At 42.8% G+C, this 16491-nt stretch overlaps 1 protein-coding gene across 1 annotated transcript in view; it reads right to left on the reverse strand.

Moving 5' to 3' along the window:
* Positions 1 to 12991: 12991 nt before the first annotated feature.
* LOC142757550 (alcohol dehydrogenase 1-like) overlaps positions 12992 to 16491 on the reverse strand; it is a 122153-nt gene continuing 118653 nt past the window's right edge. Inside the window, exon 10 of the mRNA XM_075860628.1 lies at positions 12992 to 13135. The gene's annotated coding sequence lies outside the window, so the exon portion shown is untranslated. The remainder of the gene's footprint in view (positions 13136 to 16491) is intronic.

Here is a 16491-nt window from a genome sequence, read left to right on the forward strand (position 1 = left end):
GTGCATCTTGTAGTTTTCGTGGCCAGTGACGCCCATGTGATCTTCATTCTGACCTGGTATGGAATCACTGCGCTTTTGAGAAAACCCTAACTCAGGCTCTCAATGCATTCCTATGGAGCCTCGTTCTGACTCCCGTAGGAATGCATTGAGAGCCCCCTTCGACAATTCATCGCCCCCCCCGCAGCGAGGTCGGGTGGTCACAATGGTTGTCATGGCAGTCCAGGGGCCTAATGAAGGCCACCAGGACTGCCTTCAATCTGCCTCTGTTAAGCCTGTAAAATGAAGCCTACAGAAGCCTGTAAAAATTACAATATACTCTGAAATACATTAGTATTGCAGTGTATTGTACCAGTGGTCCAACGATCGCTGGTTCAAGTCCGCTAGGGGGGCTAATTAACTGTGTGGAAATAAAGTTATTAGTAGTGAAAAAAAATAAAAAATATTAAAAAGTCCAAAAAAACTCTTTATGCCATTTTTCCTCTAAAGTAATGTAAAAAAAAAAAAGGTAAACAAAATTGGTATCGCTGAATCCGTAAAAGTCTTTTTCGTTTTCAACCCCACAAATATTTGTTTTCCCGTTTTCTAGTACATTATATGGTACAATAAATGGCGAGATGAAACACTACAACTTGTACTGCAAAAATCAAGCCCTCAGAGGACTATATCGACGGAAAAATGAAAAAGTTATGGCTTTTGGAATGTGGGGAGGAAAAAATGAGAATGAAAAATGGAAGGGATTAATACAGGTTCTGGTCGTTTTCAGGCAGGCGATGATGGCTGGCTGACCACTTCCACAGGACAGATTACAGGTGACGTCTTCACAGATTTCAGGCCCTGAACTAGGCCTCAATAGGCTACTCTGCTCCTCTACTCCACTCTTTGACATCACCCGTCAATGCTCCTGGACCAACTTCAGACTCAAAACCCGCTTGGCACAAACAGCAGGTTCTCCCCCACAGCAGCACGTTACACAGCCAGTTCCTCAGGATTTTACCGCACACTGAACGGCAGATGTCCTTTTAGGTAATAGGCACCGCCACCAACGTAAGAGCGCAGCCAAGCCACGCCGGTAATGTCCTCAACGATGTTAGGCTGGGTTCATACGGTTCGCATACGCTGTGTAAAACTACGCAGCGTATCCGACCTAGAGCTCGCAGCACATTCCGTCCGAAAAGCCGCACCATGTTGTGATGCAGTTTTTCGGGCAGAATTTCCGCAGCGGAAAGCAGCGCTAGAAAAAAACTAATACTTTCATACTCACCGCTGCAGCCTGTGATTGGTTTCAACAGTCACATGGGATGAAATGTCATGCCTGGAGGCAGGGCTGGACGCAGCAGCAGAGAGTTCTGGGTAAGTATGAGATTTTTTTTTCTTCCTACTTTCGATTTTTGCAGCGGAATTGCAGTGTTTCCGCCGCAAAAATTGCAACATCTGCTAATTGTTGCGGGTTTTACCTCCAATTGAATTCAATGGGAAAAAACCGCAACAGAAAACCATGGAAAAAAGACCCCATCGATTAAAACTTTCAAAAACGTACCTACGGTGTGTTTTTTTTTAATCCACAGAATGTCAATTTATGCTGCGGAATAAAAAAACGCACCGTAGGTACATTTTTGAAAGATTTATCGCCGTTTTTGTTTTTATGCAGGGCGTGGATGAGATTTGTTCAATCATATCACTGTTCAATCACTCTGCTGCTACTGTATTAGGGCTTATTTAGACGAACGTGATATACGTCCGTGCAACGCGCGTGATTTTCACGAGCCTCGCACGGACCTATGTTAGTCTATGGGGCCGTGCAGACCGTCCGTGAGTTTCACGCAGCATGTGTCCGCTGCGTAAAATTCACGACATGTCCATTATGTATGCGTTGTTCGCGCATCACGCACCCATTGAAGTCAATGGGTGCGTGAAAATCACGCGCAGCACACGGAAGCACTTCTGTGTGACGCGCGTGATTCGCGCAACAGCAGTAAAAAGTATGAATTAAAACAGAAAAGCACCACATGCTTTTCTGTTGAAAAACATACAAACAGAGTGTCATAATGATGGCGGCTGCGCGAAAATCACGCAGCCACGCATCATACGAGGGTGACACACGAAGCTGTTAAGTACCTTTTGCGCGCGCAAAACGCACACGCTCGTGTAAATCCAGCCTTATGCTGTGGATTTTCCGCAATTAAGTATTTAATTGCGGAAAAATCCGAACTTATAGTGTGCCAAAAAAATAACTAAGATGGCATCCAGGCCATCAGCTGGTCCGGTGCCTCCATGCATCGGTCGTACATGCCGGAAGCAGTTGGCTCCGGCCACGGAATAGCAGTCGAGCTGCAGTACTGAAGCTCTGCTCCTATTTATGTGAATAGGAGCGGACCTGCAGTTCTGCAGCACGGCCGCTATGCTATGTACGGAGCCAACTGCTTCCGACTCTGTACATACACTACCGTTCAAAAGTTTAGGGTCACTTAGAAATTTTCCTTATTTTTGAAAGAAAAGCACAGTTTTTTTCAATGAAGATAACATTAAATTAATCAGAAATATACTTTATACATTGTTAATGTGCTAAACTACTATTCTAGCTGCAAACGTCTGGTTTTTAATGCAATATCTACATAGGTGTATAGAGGCCCATTTCCAGCAACCATCACTCCAGTGTTCTAATGGTACATTGTGTTTGCTAACTGTGTTAGAAGGCTAATGGATGATTAGAAAACACTTGAAAACCCTTGTGCAATTATGTTAGCACCGCTGTAAACAGTTTTGCTGTTTAGAGGAGCTATAAAACTGACCTTCCTTTGAGCTAGTTGAGAATCTGGAGCATTACATTTGTGGGTTCGATTAAACTCTCAAAATGGCTAGAAAAAGAGAGCTTTCATGTGAAACTCGACAGTCTATTCTTGTTCTTAGAAATGAAGGCTATTCCAATGCGAGAAATTGCCAAGAAACTGAAGATTTCCTACAACGGGTGACCCAAAGCACACCTCCAAATTATGCAAGAACTATTTAGGGAAGAAGCAGGCAGCTGGTATTCTATCTGTAATGGAGTGGCCAGCGCAGTCACCAGATCTCAACCCATAGAGCTGTTGTGGGAGCAGCTTGACCGTATGGTACGCAAGAAGTGCCCATCAAGCCAATCCAACTTGTGGGAGGGGCTTCTGGAAGCATGGGGTGAAATTTCTCCCGATTACCTCAGCAAATTAACAGCTAGAATGCCAAAGGTCTGCAATGCTGTAATTGCTGCAAATGGAGCATTCTTTGACGAAAGCAAAGTTTGAAGGAGAAAATTATTATTTCAAATAAAAATAATTATTTCTAACCTTGTCAATGTCTTGACTATATTTTCTAGTCATTTTGCAACTCATTTGATAAATATAAGTGTGAGTTTTCATGGAAAACACAAAATTGTCTGGGTGACCCCAAACTTTTGAACGGTAGAGAAGCATTATGTGCCATAACATCCGGTGCCCGCAGGCCACCGGAGCGGCTTAACGGTGCGGGGTCTGGGTGTCTGCATATGTATATACACAAACAATATCACCTTTAACCCCTTCCCGCTGCAGCCAGTTTTGATCTTCCTGACAGAGCCTCATTTTTCCAATCTGATGTGTCACTTTATGTGGTTAGAACTTTGTAGTGCTTTTTGTTATTCAAGCAATTCTGAGTCTGTTTTCTCGTGACACATTGTATTTTAGTGGTAAAATTTGGTCGATACATTAAGTGTTCATTTGTGAAAAGCACCAAAATTTTGAGAAAATGTAAGAAAATTTGCATTTTTCTAAAATTATATATATCTGCTTGTAGAACAAATAGTTATTTCACACATATAGGTTACTAGTTAACATTTCCCATATGTCTACTTTATGTTGCCATCATTTTTTAAACATCCTTTTATTTTTCTAGGATATTACAAGGCTTTTAACTTTACCAGTAATTTCTCAAATTTTCAAGAAAATGTCAAAAGCCAATTTTTTTTTAGGGACCAGTTCAGTTCTGAAGTAGCTTTGAAGGGCCTATATATTAGAAACCCCCATAAATCACGCCATTGTAAAAACTGCACCCCACAAAGTATTCAAAACAACATTTAGAAAGTTTGCAACCCTTTGGGCATGGTCACACGTGGCGTATTTCTGCAGACGCTGTCCGCATCAATGCCACACATAATCCGCGTTGCAGATTCCGTTGCGGATTTGGCTAAAATGTTAAGTAAAATGCATGTCAATTTGTCGTTGCGGATTCAAGTGAAGAGTACATCCTGCTCTCTTTTAAAACATTCCATCTCAGTCTGGGTATAGACCTCGACACACATAGGTCCAGCCAGAATGATGAAATATCCTGTTCGTAAAAGCAATCTGCAACGCAACACACATTACATCTGCGGATTAGATTGCGTAATTTTGAAACTCCATTGAAGTCAATAGAGAAATTCTGCAACAACTACGCATCAAGTCCGCAACAGCCAGTGTATACTGCGGACACCAAATTCCGCACCGCAGCCTATGGTCCGCAGCAGAGTTTTCTGCCACGTCTGCACGAACATAACAAAAAAGGTGTGGAAACCAATGGACAGACTGTCCGCTGCGGATTTCCGCTGCGGACTGTCCGCTGCGGAATTCCACAGCAATTCCGTCACGTCTGGACGTGCCCTTTAGGTGTCTAACAGGAATGAATGCAAATCAATGACATTTTGCCTTCATTCATTAATGACATTTCAACATTTTTATTTTTTTAGCAGATATTCAGTTTGTATCTCTTTTTTCTGTTTCACAGCAAGTGTTAACAGAGGAAAACAACTTAATATTTATTGCCCTGATTCTGAAGTTTTTAGAAATATCCCATGTGTGGCCCTAGCATGATACTTGACTGCAATACAGGCCTCAGACAGGAGCACCTTGAGGATTTTGGGGCCTTCTTTTTATTAGAATATATTTTAGGCACCATGTCAGGTTTGAAGAGGTCTTGTGTTGCCAAAACATAGGAAAAACCCCAAAAATGACACCATTTTGGAAAATACACCCCCAAGGATTTCATGAGCATTTTGACCCTAAAGGTGTTTCATAGATTTTATTAGAATTGGGCCATGAAAATGAAAAATTTATGGATGTTAAATTGAACTTTATGGATGAAATTTTAATATGGGATTTAGCGCAATGTTTTTTTCATTTCCACAAGGAGTAAAGGAGAAAAAGCACCCCTACATATGTAAATCAACTTCTTCAGAATAGAGAAATACCCAATATGTGGGCATAAACTGCTGTTTGGATACACGACAGTGTTGAGAAGGGTAGAGGCGCCATTTGGCTTTTGGAGAACAGATTTGGCTGGATTTGTTTCTGGGCACCATGTCACATTTGCAGAGTTCCTGAGGTACCAGTACAGTGTATACCCCTAAAAAGTGCCTCCATTTGGGAAACTGCACCCCTTGAGGAATTCATCTAGGGGTATATAAAGCATTTTGACCCCACAAGTTTTTTTTCTGCATTGATTAGTATTGGGCATCAAAAATGAAAAATTTATTTTTTTCTAATAAGATGTAGATTTGGCTTAACATTTTTCAATTTCACAAAGAAGAAAGGAGAAAAAGCACCCCAAAATTTATAAAGCAATTTCTCCTGAGTACGGAAATACCCCATATGGGGTCATAAACTGCGGTTTGGGCATATGGCAAGGTTCAGAAGGGAAGGAACGCCATTTGCTTTTGGAATGTAGATTTTGCTAGATTGGTTTCTGAGCACCATGTCACATTTGCAGAGCCCTTGCAGTACTAGTACAGAGGGAAAAACCCAAAAGTGACTCCATTTGGTAAACTACACCCCTTAAGGAATTAATCTAGGGGTATAGTGAGAATTTTGACCCCAAAGGTTTTTTGCTGAATTGATAAGAATTAAGCCGTGAAAATGAAGAATTAAATTTTTTTCCAATAAGATGTAGTTTTAAATCAACATTTTTCATTTTCACAAGGAATAAAGAAAAAAAAGCAATCCAACATTTGTAGAGCAATATCTCGGTAACACCCCATATGTGATTATAAACTGCTGTTTGGACATATGGGCGAGTTCAGAAGAAAAGGAGTGGTATTTGGAGCGTAGATTTTGCTGGAATGGTTTACGGACGCCATGTCACATTTGTACAAAAAAGTTACCCCATTTTAGAAACTAAACCCCTAAAGGTGTTTACCAAGGGGCATAGTGAGCATTTAGACCCCACGGGTGTTTTTCAGAAATTAATACAGATGATGCAAAGTGAAAATTGCAATTTTTTCACTGATATGCTGTTTCGCCGCACAATATGTTGTGCCCAGCTTGTGCCACTGGAGAATCCTACCCTATAAATTGTTAAGCGGGTTCTCATGGGTATGGCAATGCCATACATGTGAACTTAAACTGCTGTTTGGGCATACTGTAGGGTTTAGGGTATGTGCACACGATAACGACAATTACGGCTGAAATTACGGAGCTGTTTTCAGGAGAAAACAGCTCCTGCATTTCAGACGTAATTGCTCGTACTCGCGTTTTGCGAGGCGTCAATTACGGACGTAATTTGGAGCTGTTCTTCATTGAAGTCAATGAAAAATGGCTCAAATTACGTCCCAAGAAGTGTCCTGCACTTCTTTGCCGAGGCTGTCATTTTACGCGCTGTCTTTTGACAGCGACGCGTAAAATTAAAGGTCGTCGGCACAGTACGTCGGCAAACCCATTAAAAGCAATGGGCAGATGTTTGCCGACGTATTGAAGCCGTCTTAACAGGCGTAATTCGAGGCGTAAAACGCCTCGTTTATGCCTGAAAATAGGTCGTATGAACCCAGCCTTAGGGTATGTACACAAGCAGTGTTTTCAGGTGTTTTTTGGGGCATAAACGCCTCAAAAAATGCCTGAAAAAACGGAAGCTGAACGCCTCCAAACACCTGCCCATTGATTTCAATGGGATAAACTGTATTTCGTTCAATTGTGGCGTTTTTTTTAAGCGGTCGTTTGAAAAAACGTCACGTAGAAAGCAGTGCATGTCACTTCTTGAGCTGTTTTTGGAGCCGTTTTTTATTGTGTCATTAGAAAAACGGCTCAAAAACGCATCAAAAACATTTGATGCTTTAAAAATGGCTGAAAATCAGAGGCTGTTTTCCCTTAAAAATAGCTCCGTATTTTACAGCCGTTTTTACTTTTGCGTGTGAACATACCAGTAGAAGAAACGGACCACCTTTTGAGCATGGATTTTGCTTGGTAGTAGTTCTGTTTGGAGCTTTACTGGTATTTCAGTTTATAATGTGGGGGCATATGTAATCTGTGTGGAGTACACCAGGACATAATAAGAGGGTATAATAATGGGGTAATTAATACTATTATCCAAAAATGTGTGTTACGCTGTGAAGCAATCCGTTATGCACAGGTCAGTGTCGCACTGATAAAAGGTGTCTTTTCTTATCTCCCTTTTATAACACTCTGCACATTTTTGGGACTTTTCCTCCCTTGTAGTTTGAGAAATTTTGCTTGGAAAGTGATGCCCTGGTAAAATACGGGTGCCTCCGGCCTGAACATCGGGTGTAGCGTCCATGGCCACGGGCCGTCGGGTCCACTCACCTCCTGACGCCCGCAGCCATGGATCTGTAAGCGCTGGTCCCGTAGGGTGCGCGTGCACGCTCGTTCCCGCTCTTAAAGGGCCAGCGCGCGCACATGTAGGAAATCCTCATCATCAACACACATGATTTCCTGGACTATAAGAAGGCCCCAGCCCGTCTGATCCTTGCCTGAGCGTTGTTAGGGTATGTGCACATGACCTATTTTCAGACGTAATTCAGGCATTTTATGGCTCGAATTACGCCTGAAAAGATGGCTCCATTACGTCTGCAAACATCTGCCCATTACTTGCAATGAGTTTTACGATGTTCTGTTCAGACGAGGTGTAATTTTATGCGTCGCTGTCAAAAGATGGCGCATAAAATTACGCCCGCGTCAAAGAAGTGCATGTCACTTCTTTGGACGTTTTTGGAGCCGTTTTTCATTGACTCCATTGAAAAACAGCTCTAATTATGTCCGTAATGGACGCGGCGAAAAACGCGAGTACTTGCAAAAACGTCTGAAATTCAGGAGCTGTTTTCGCCTGAAAACAGCTCTGTAATTTCAGACGTAATTTGTTAAAACGTGTGAACATACCCTTAGTATACCCCAAGTCTGTCTTGCAAATGGTCCCTTAGTGTTTCCCGTTCCAGTTGTTACCCATGCCCTGTTACCCGTTCCTGTATCCCGTGCTGTGTTCTTGTTCCTGTGCCTACTAGTTGGAGTCGTGTCTACTGCACCTGTGTCATCCGCCACGTTCTGTGTCATCTGCCACGACCTGAGGGATTCGCCACGTCTGGTGCAACCTGCGGCACCTGCTGTCACCCGCCACGTCTGGCATTACCTGCTGCACCCACCTCCATCTGTGCCAGAGGTGCGGCCACTGTCTGGACTATCCAGGTACCCTTGTGCGGGACTTTGTATTTCTGGGGTTCCCTGTTGTTTGGCCAGCTGCCTCCATGCTATGGCGGTGCGTCCTAGTGGGTCCACATACCCACAAACCGTGACATCGGGTTGTTTTTTCATCAATGCCTTACTAGTGCCATACATTTTTTTATCTTTTGGTTGATGTAGCTGTGTGAGGGCTTGTTTTTTGCAAGACAAGCTGATTTTATTGGTACCATTTTGAGACACATGCAACTTTTTGATCACTTTTTATTTTATTTGTTGGAAGAGGAGATTTACCAATAACAAGCAATTATGGTATAGTTTTTTTTTATTGTTTTGTTTTTTTCGGCATTCACTGTGCGCCATGAATTTCTCTTGTAACTGAGATTGCTATGGCAAAAATAAATATATAGAATTGTATTGAACCGTATTTTTAGAGATTAAGGTGGAGCGTTGTGCAAACGAGAGTGTGGAATAAAAAAAAATATGTTATATCTACATACACCGATCAGCTATAACGTTAAAATCACCTGCCTAATATTGTGTACTGAACAGCTCTCACAGTCGAGGCAAGAACTCCACAGTCCTCTGAAGGTGTCCTATGGTATCTGGCACCAAGATTCCTAGCGTTAGATCTTTTAAGTCCTGTAAGTATCGGAATTCTTTTTTAGCACTTGCCGCAGACAGTGGCGTAGCTATAGGGGTCACAGTGGTCGCAATTGCCCGCGGCCCCCCCCCTGCACCACATCAATAAAGAGTTACTATAGTAACTCGGGCCGCGGGCCCCTGTTACTATAGTAACTAACAGTACTTACCTTCTTGGTTCCGGAGCGCAGCGGAGATCCTGACGTCACAGCGCTGTGCCTTAGTAATGGAGGTTGTCAATCAGCCAGCGGACATTACTAAGTCGGTAATAATAAAGTTTAAAAAAATACAAGCACATACAAAAAATATTTTATTTAAATAAAAAAACACAACCCCCATTAACCATTTTATTGAGAATAAAAAAACGCTGTCATTGAAGTAGTCCTCGAATCCGAAGTAGTCCAACAACCGAACTTGTAAAAAAACACAAACACACAAAAATAATTAGTAAGGGCACGGCCAGACGTGGCAGAGTTTTTCCGCTGCAAATGTCAGTGCAGATTTGGGGCAATTACGCAACGAATCTGCACCAAAATTTGCATATTTGACAGGTAATTCAGACGTTGCAGAAAAGACAGCGGACTTGCCACAGATTTAAGTTTTTGCATTGCAAAGGCTGAAATCTGAAGTGAAATTCTGCTTCTTCTCCGCAACAGACAGTGCATGCTGCGGAGGGAAAATTCCACACCGCAGCCTATGGTCCGCAGCGGAGTTTTTCGCAACATCTGAACTAACTTGCCAGAAAATTTATTGAAACAACTGTAAAAAACGGCCGCTGGAGAATTCCACTGTGGACTGTCCGCAGCAGAATTCCACAGCAAATCCCCCACGTCTGGCCTTGCCCTGACACATAAAGAAGAAAAACAATTATTATTCTTACCTTTCCTGGGTCCAGCGCTGGAGCCGCAATGTCAGCGAGCTGAGTCCTATATCTAATCCTATCATGTGTGATACTGTCTGCTCAGCCACTGTATCTAATCCAATCATGTGTGACACTGTCTACTCAGCCACTGTGTCTAATCCAATCATGTGTGATACTGTCTGCGGAGCTGTGTATCTAATCCTATCATGTGTGATACTGTCTGTGGAACTGTGTATCTTATCCTATCATGTGTGATACTGTCTACTGAGCCACTGTATCTAATCCCATCATGTGTGATACTGTCTGCTTGGCTTTATATCTAATCCTATCATGTGTGATACTGTCTGCTGAGCTATGTATCTAATCCCATCATGTGTGATACTGTCTGCTGGGCCCTATCTCTAATCCTATCATGTGTAATACTGACTGCTGAGCCACTGTATCTAATCCAATCATGTGTGATACTGTCTGCGGAGCTGTGTATCTAATCCTATCATGTGTGATACTGTCTGTGGAACTGTGTATCTAATCCTATCATGTGTGATACTGTCTACTGAGCCACTGTATCTAATCCCATCATGTGTGATACTGTCTGCTGGGCTTTATATCTAATCCTATCATGTGTGATACTGTCTGCTGAGCTATGTATCTAATCCCATCATGTGTGATACTGTCTGTGGAACTGTGTATCTAATCCTATCATGTGTGATACTGTCTACTGAGCCACTGTATCTAATCCCATCATGTGTGATACTGTCTGCTGGGCTTTATATCTAATCCTATCATGTGTGATACTGTCTGCTGAGCTATGTATCTAATCCCATCATGTGTGATACTGTCTGCTGGGCCCTATCTCTAATCCTATCATGTGTATTACTGACTGCTGAGCCACTGTATCTAAACCTATTATGTGTGATACTGTCTGCTGAGCTGTGTATCTAATCTCATCATGTGTGATACTGTCTGCTGGGCCTTATATCTAATCCTATCATGTGTGATACTGTCTGCTGAGCCACTGTATCTAATCCTATCATGTGTGATACTGTCTGCTGAGCCACTGTATCTAATCCTATCCATAGTTTATAGGGTCGTAGTGCTATAGATATGCTATGCTGTCTCCTATACACACACACATTTTTTTTGGGCGGACCCATATGTATTGGCGCTATTTCCCCTGACATTTTAAGTCCTTAGTGACGCCCCTGGCTGCTAGTGCTGCGTTGTTGGGTCACTTAGGAGAGCCAATGATGCAGCTGAAAGCTGCGGACCGTCGGCCATGAGAAGTTTGTGGGGGGGGGGGCAATAAGAACTTTTGCATCGGGGCCCATGAGCCTTTAGCTACGCCCATGGCCGCAGATGCTTGATTGGATAGAGATCTGGGGAATTTGGAGGCCAAGTCAACACCTTCATCTCTTTGTCATGTTCCTTACACCATTCCTGAATAATTTTTTTCAGTGTTGCAGTGTACAATATGCTGCCTGAAAGAGCCCACTGCCATTAGGGAATACTGTTCCATGAAAGGGTATACTTGGTCTGCAGAAATGTTTAGGTAGATGGTACATGTCAAAGTAACATCCACATGAATGCCAGGATGCAAGGTTTCCCAGCAGAACATCGCCTAGAGCAGCACACTGCCTCCGCCAACTTACCTTCGTACCATAGTGCATCATGGTGCCATCTCTTCCCCATGTAAGCAACACACACACACACACACACACACACACACACACACACACCCAGCCATCCACATGATGTAAAATTAAACTTGATTCAGCCGACCAGGCCATCTTCTTTCATTTCTCCATTGTCCAGTTCTGATGCTAATGTGCCAATTATAGGCACTTTTGGCAGTGAACATGGGCACCCTGACAGGTCTGCGGCTAACCAGCCCCAAGCACATCTAACTGTGGTTCACTGAATAGTTTGACTTTCTATCATAGCCAGCATTAACTTCAGCAATTTGTGCTACAGTAGCTCTTCTATGGTATTGGACCAGATGGGCCTTTGATCCCCACATGAATTAATAATCATTGGGCACCTATGACCCTGTCGCCAGTTCACTGGTTGTCCCTCCTTTGAACAATTTTGGACCAGGTGGTGCTCTGTGGTATGTAGAAACAAATCCTTAAAATGCATGTGTAGCGAGAAAGATCCAAAGCACTCCCCATTTAACAATATAAATTTCTTCTTTATTCAGCATAAGCAGTGGTAGGCTAATACTACACATCCTATCACAAATGAGGCTTGCAAAAGTACAACTGGGCGTGTTGAAAAGTAAAAGTACAACTGGGCGTGTATTATGTGCGTACATCGGGGCGTTTTTACTTCTTTTACTAGCTGGGCGTTATGACGAGAAGTATCATCCACTTCTCTCCAGAACGCCCAGCTTCTGGCAGATCACGCTGTGACGTCACTTCCCCAGGTCCTGCATCGTGTCAGACGAGCGAGGACACATCGGCACCAGAGGCTACAGTTGATTCTGCAGCAGCATCGGCGTTTGCAGGTAAGTAGCTACATCAACTTACCTGCAAACGCCGATGCTGCTGCAGAATCAACTGTAGCCTCTGGTGCCGATGTGTCCTCGCTCGTCCGACACGATGCAGGACCTGTGAGTGACGTCACAGCGTGATCTCTCGAGAACACGCTGTCTGCACTGCCAGAACCTGGGCGTTCTGAAGAGAAGTGGATGATACTTCTCGTCAGAACGCCCAGCTAGTAAAAGAAGTAAAAACGCCCCGATGTACGCACATAATACACGCCCAGTTGTACTTTTACTTTTCAACACGCCCAGTTGTACTTTTGCAAGCCTCATTTGCATAAATACAAAAATGGTCATAACTTGGCCAAAAATGCTCGTTTTTTAAAAATAAAAACGTTACTGTAATCTACATTGCAGCGCCTATCTGCTGTAATAGCAGATAGGGGTTGCAAAATCTGGTGACAGAGCCTCTTTAATGTTATGGCTGAGGAGTGTCAATGTGCCCCATTATGTGATTATTGAATACTATAGTCCTCATGAACAATGAAAGCAGTACAGCACACAGCAGTATCCCGTTGCACTCATTTTAATCTTATGAGATCAGGAAGGGATATATTACATATATTCAAACAATCCTATGAATCAATGCTTTCTTCTTACATTAACAACGGGCATTTCTGCTGATGGTTTCAGAACTCCAGCACTGTACGTATGCTGTAGACAAAGAAAGCAACAAAAGACAAAATTACTGCTCACGGTCATGTGGATCAAAGTGAAAACATTCAAGAAAATGCATAGTGATAATTACTATTCAGTATACTATTAACTATCAGTTAGTTACAGTTTCTATCTGGTTACAGTGGGATATTTTCCAGGTGAATCTACAATGTTATTTCATCAGCTGCAGATATAATAGATGAAAAAGATATCGCCAACAATGTAAACTCAGTATATATATATATATATATATATATATATATATATATAAACAGTGGTTATTTGTTTGCTAATAAAATGAAAATCAGACATTTACAGTTCAAGTTTCCACGAAAAGGCAAAAAATATGTTTTGGTTCAGACAAAGAAACTTTTCTTTCTGACAACTGGCCACTTGTTACCATGTAGCGCTGAATATTTAGTCCTAGTAACCAATTATATTCACATGTTTTACATTTGGACCAAATGTTATGTAAATAGTATGTAAATGAGCGTAAACTCTTTATATAGAATCGATTGGAGTACATTAGATTTATCTTCACCACAGCTTATCCATATGGTTCAGATAAATACGAAGTCACAAATGATTTGTTTGACATTTTCTGATATAATAATAGAAATGGAAACAATTATGGACAAAGTTTGATATGATTATTATTCCTTTTTTTTTTTTTTAGCACAAAGCACAATTCTTAACTCCCTGTATAATTTTATACATCATTGAACACAATATCAATGTTTTGATGAATTAACAAAGGTTGTAGGTGAACCTATTATTTTTATCTAGAGGTTATTAAATAGTGGTCTTGGGATAGATAAGGGCCCGTATTACTTACTTCTCCTTGCTCCCGAGCTCCTCTTCAGCTCTGGGAGCTCTTGGGTCCGGAAACTGTCCAGCATCAGGACCCCTTGTGCTGCGGCACCCAGAGCTGAAGAGGAGCCGGGAACGAGGAGAGGTAAGTATACCTAGGGTTCTGGCCTGGGGGTCTGATTATTAGAGGGGTCTGAGGTAATAGAAGGGATCTGGGGTCTAAAATGGCGTGGCTTACATATTTAACCCTTTCTTGCAAATATATGTACCATTACGTTCTAATTGCAGTGTTCTTACTGCAATATAACTAAATGGTTTGTCCAGTTGATGGCGCAGGCACAGGAGAATAGTTGCCTTCGATCCCAGCTATTTAACCCCTTCCCGACATTTGACGTATGGTTACGCCATGGAAAGCTAATGCTTTTGCCGTATCCATACGCCAAATGCTTGGCACCGGCTCAGAAGCTGAGCCGGTGCCATCATCCAGCGGTATCTTACAGCTGACATCCTGCTGTAATGGCGGGGACCAAAATTAGCTTTAATCCCCGCCATTAATCCCTTAAATGCAGCGCTCAAACGCGATCGCTGCATTTAAGGTGTTTGCAGCTCATCGGAACCCCAGCAATGAAATTGCCGGGATTCCGGTGGCTGCAATGGCAACCGGAGGCCTAATACTGGTCTCCCGGTCTGCCTAGCATGGAAGGCGGTCAAGACCTGCCCGACGGCGGAGTCTGATCGGCTTCCGTAGCTGCCCTTCAAGATGGCGCCGGCTCATGAGCTGATCTGGCATAATCAGTGGTGGAAGTCAGCTGTGTGTTATAGCTGACCTCCACCTGTAACGGCAGGAACCGGAGCTAGCTCCGATCCCTGCCATTAACCCCTTTGATGCAGCGATCGAAAGCGATCGCTGCATCTTAGCGGTTGCTAGCAGATCCCCAGCCCTGACAGGCAATCATTAGGGAACCAGGAAGGGGAGGACCCAAACATATCTGCTGGAAGCGACGGTGTCCGTATTATACCAGGACATCACTTTCCCAGCAAAATTCCCCAAACTGCAAAGGTGCGGAGTGTGGACCAAAAGGGGCATAAGAAAGGACACCATATATTAGTGCGACACTGGCCTGTGCAGAAAGGATTGCTTCACAGCGTAACACACATCTATGGATAATTTTATTTTATTTTTTTACCCCATTATTATACCACCTGACTATGCCCCTGATGTAGTCTGCCCAGCTTACATGTACCCCCACATTATAAATGGGAACACCAGCAATACTCAAATCTACTACCAAGCAAAATCCGCTCTTCATAAGTCAAATGGCGCTCCCTCCGCTCTGAACCCTACAGCGTGCCCAAACAGCAGTTTCCTTCCAAATATAAGGCATCGCCATACCCGGGAGAACCCTTTTAACAATTTTTGGGGTCTGTGTCTCCAGTGGCATAAGGTGGGCATGACATATTTGCCACTGAAATGGCATATCTAGGGAAAAAAATATAAATTTTTAATTTGCACATTCGCAGCGCATTCATTTATGGAAAAGACCTGTGGGGTGAAAATGCTCACTGCACCCCTTAATAAATGCCTTGAGGGGTGTAGTTTCCATAATGGGGTCACTTTCTTTTTATTATTTCAAATCTAAGCCTCTGCAATTGTTAACCAATACTTTGTAAATCACCAAATTAGGCCTCAAATTTACATGGTACTCTTTCACTCACGAGCGTGGTCGAATGTCCAGGCAAAAGATTAGGGCCATGTGTAGGGTGTTTCTAAAACCGGGAAACACAGCATAATAATTAGAGAGCTGTCTTGTTATGGTGGCACAAGCTGGGCACCACATATTAGCATATATATGGAAAAAAATCAAATTTTCACTCTGCAACTTCGAGTGCACACTAATTTCTACAAAACACCTGCAGGGTTAACATGCTTACTACACCCCTAGGTCAATGCATTGAGGGGTGTAGTTTTCAAAATGGGGTCACTTCTGGGGGGTTTACACTGTTTTGGTCCAACAGGCGCCCATTAACCAATCCAGCAAAATCTGCACTCCAAATGGCGCTCTTTCCCTTCTGAGCCCTGCCGTGTGCCCAAACAGCAGTTTATGACCACATATGGGGTACTTCCATACTCGGGAGAAATAGCTTTACAAATGTTGGGTTCTTTTTTTCATTTATTTGTTGAAAAAAATGAACAATTTTGCGCTAAAGCTGCGTCTTATTGAAGAAAAAGGGTTGTTTTTATTTTTACTGCCCAATTCTAATAAATTCTATGAAATATCTGTGGGGTCAAAATGCTCACTACACCCCTAGATGAATTCCTCAAGGGGTGTAGTTTCCTAAATGGAGTCACTTTTTTGGCATTTTCATTGTTTTGTCCCCTTAGGGGCTTTGTAAATGTGACATGGCCTCCGCAAACCATTCCTGCTAAATTTGAACTCCAAAAGCCAAATGGCGCTCCATCCCTTCTAAGCCCTGCCGTGTGTCAAAACAGCCGTTTATGACCACATGTAGGGAATTGTTTTACTCGGGAGAAACTGCTTTAC

Source organism: Rhinoderma darwinii, chromosome 1, assembly GCF_050947455.1.
Source record: "Rhinoderma darwinii isolate aRhiDar2 chromosome 1, aRhiDar2.hap1, whole genome shotgun sequence".
NCBI lineage: Eukaryota > Metazoa > Chordata > Amphibia > Anura > Rhinodermatidae > Rhinoderma > Rhinoderma darwinii.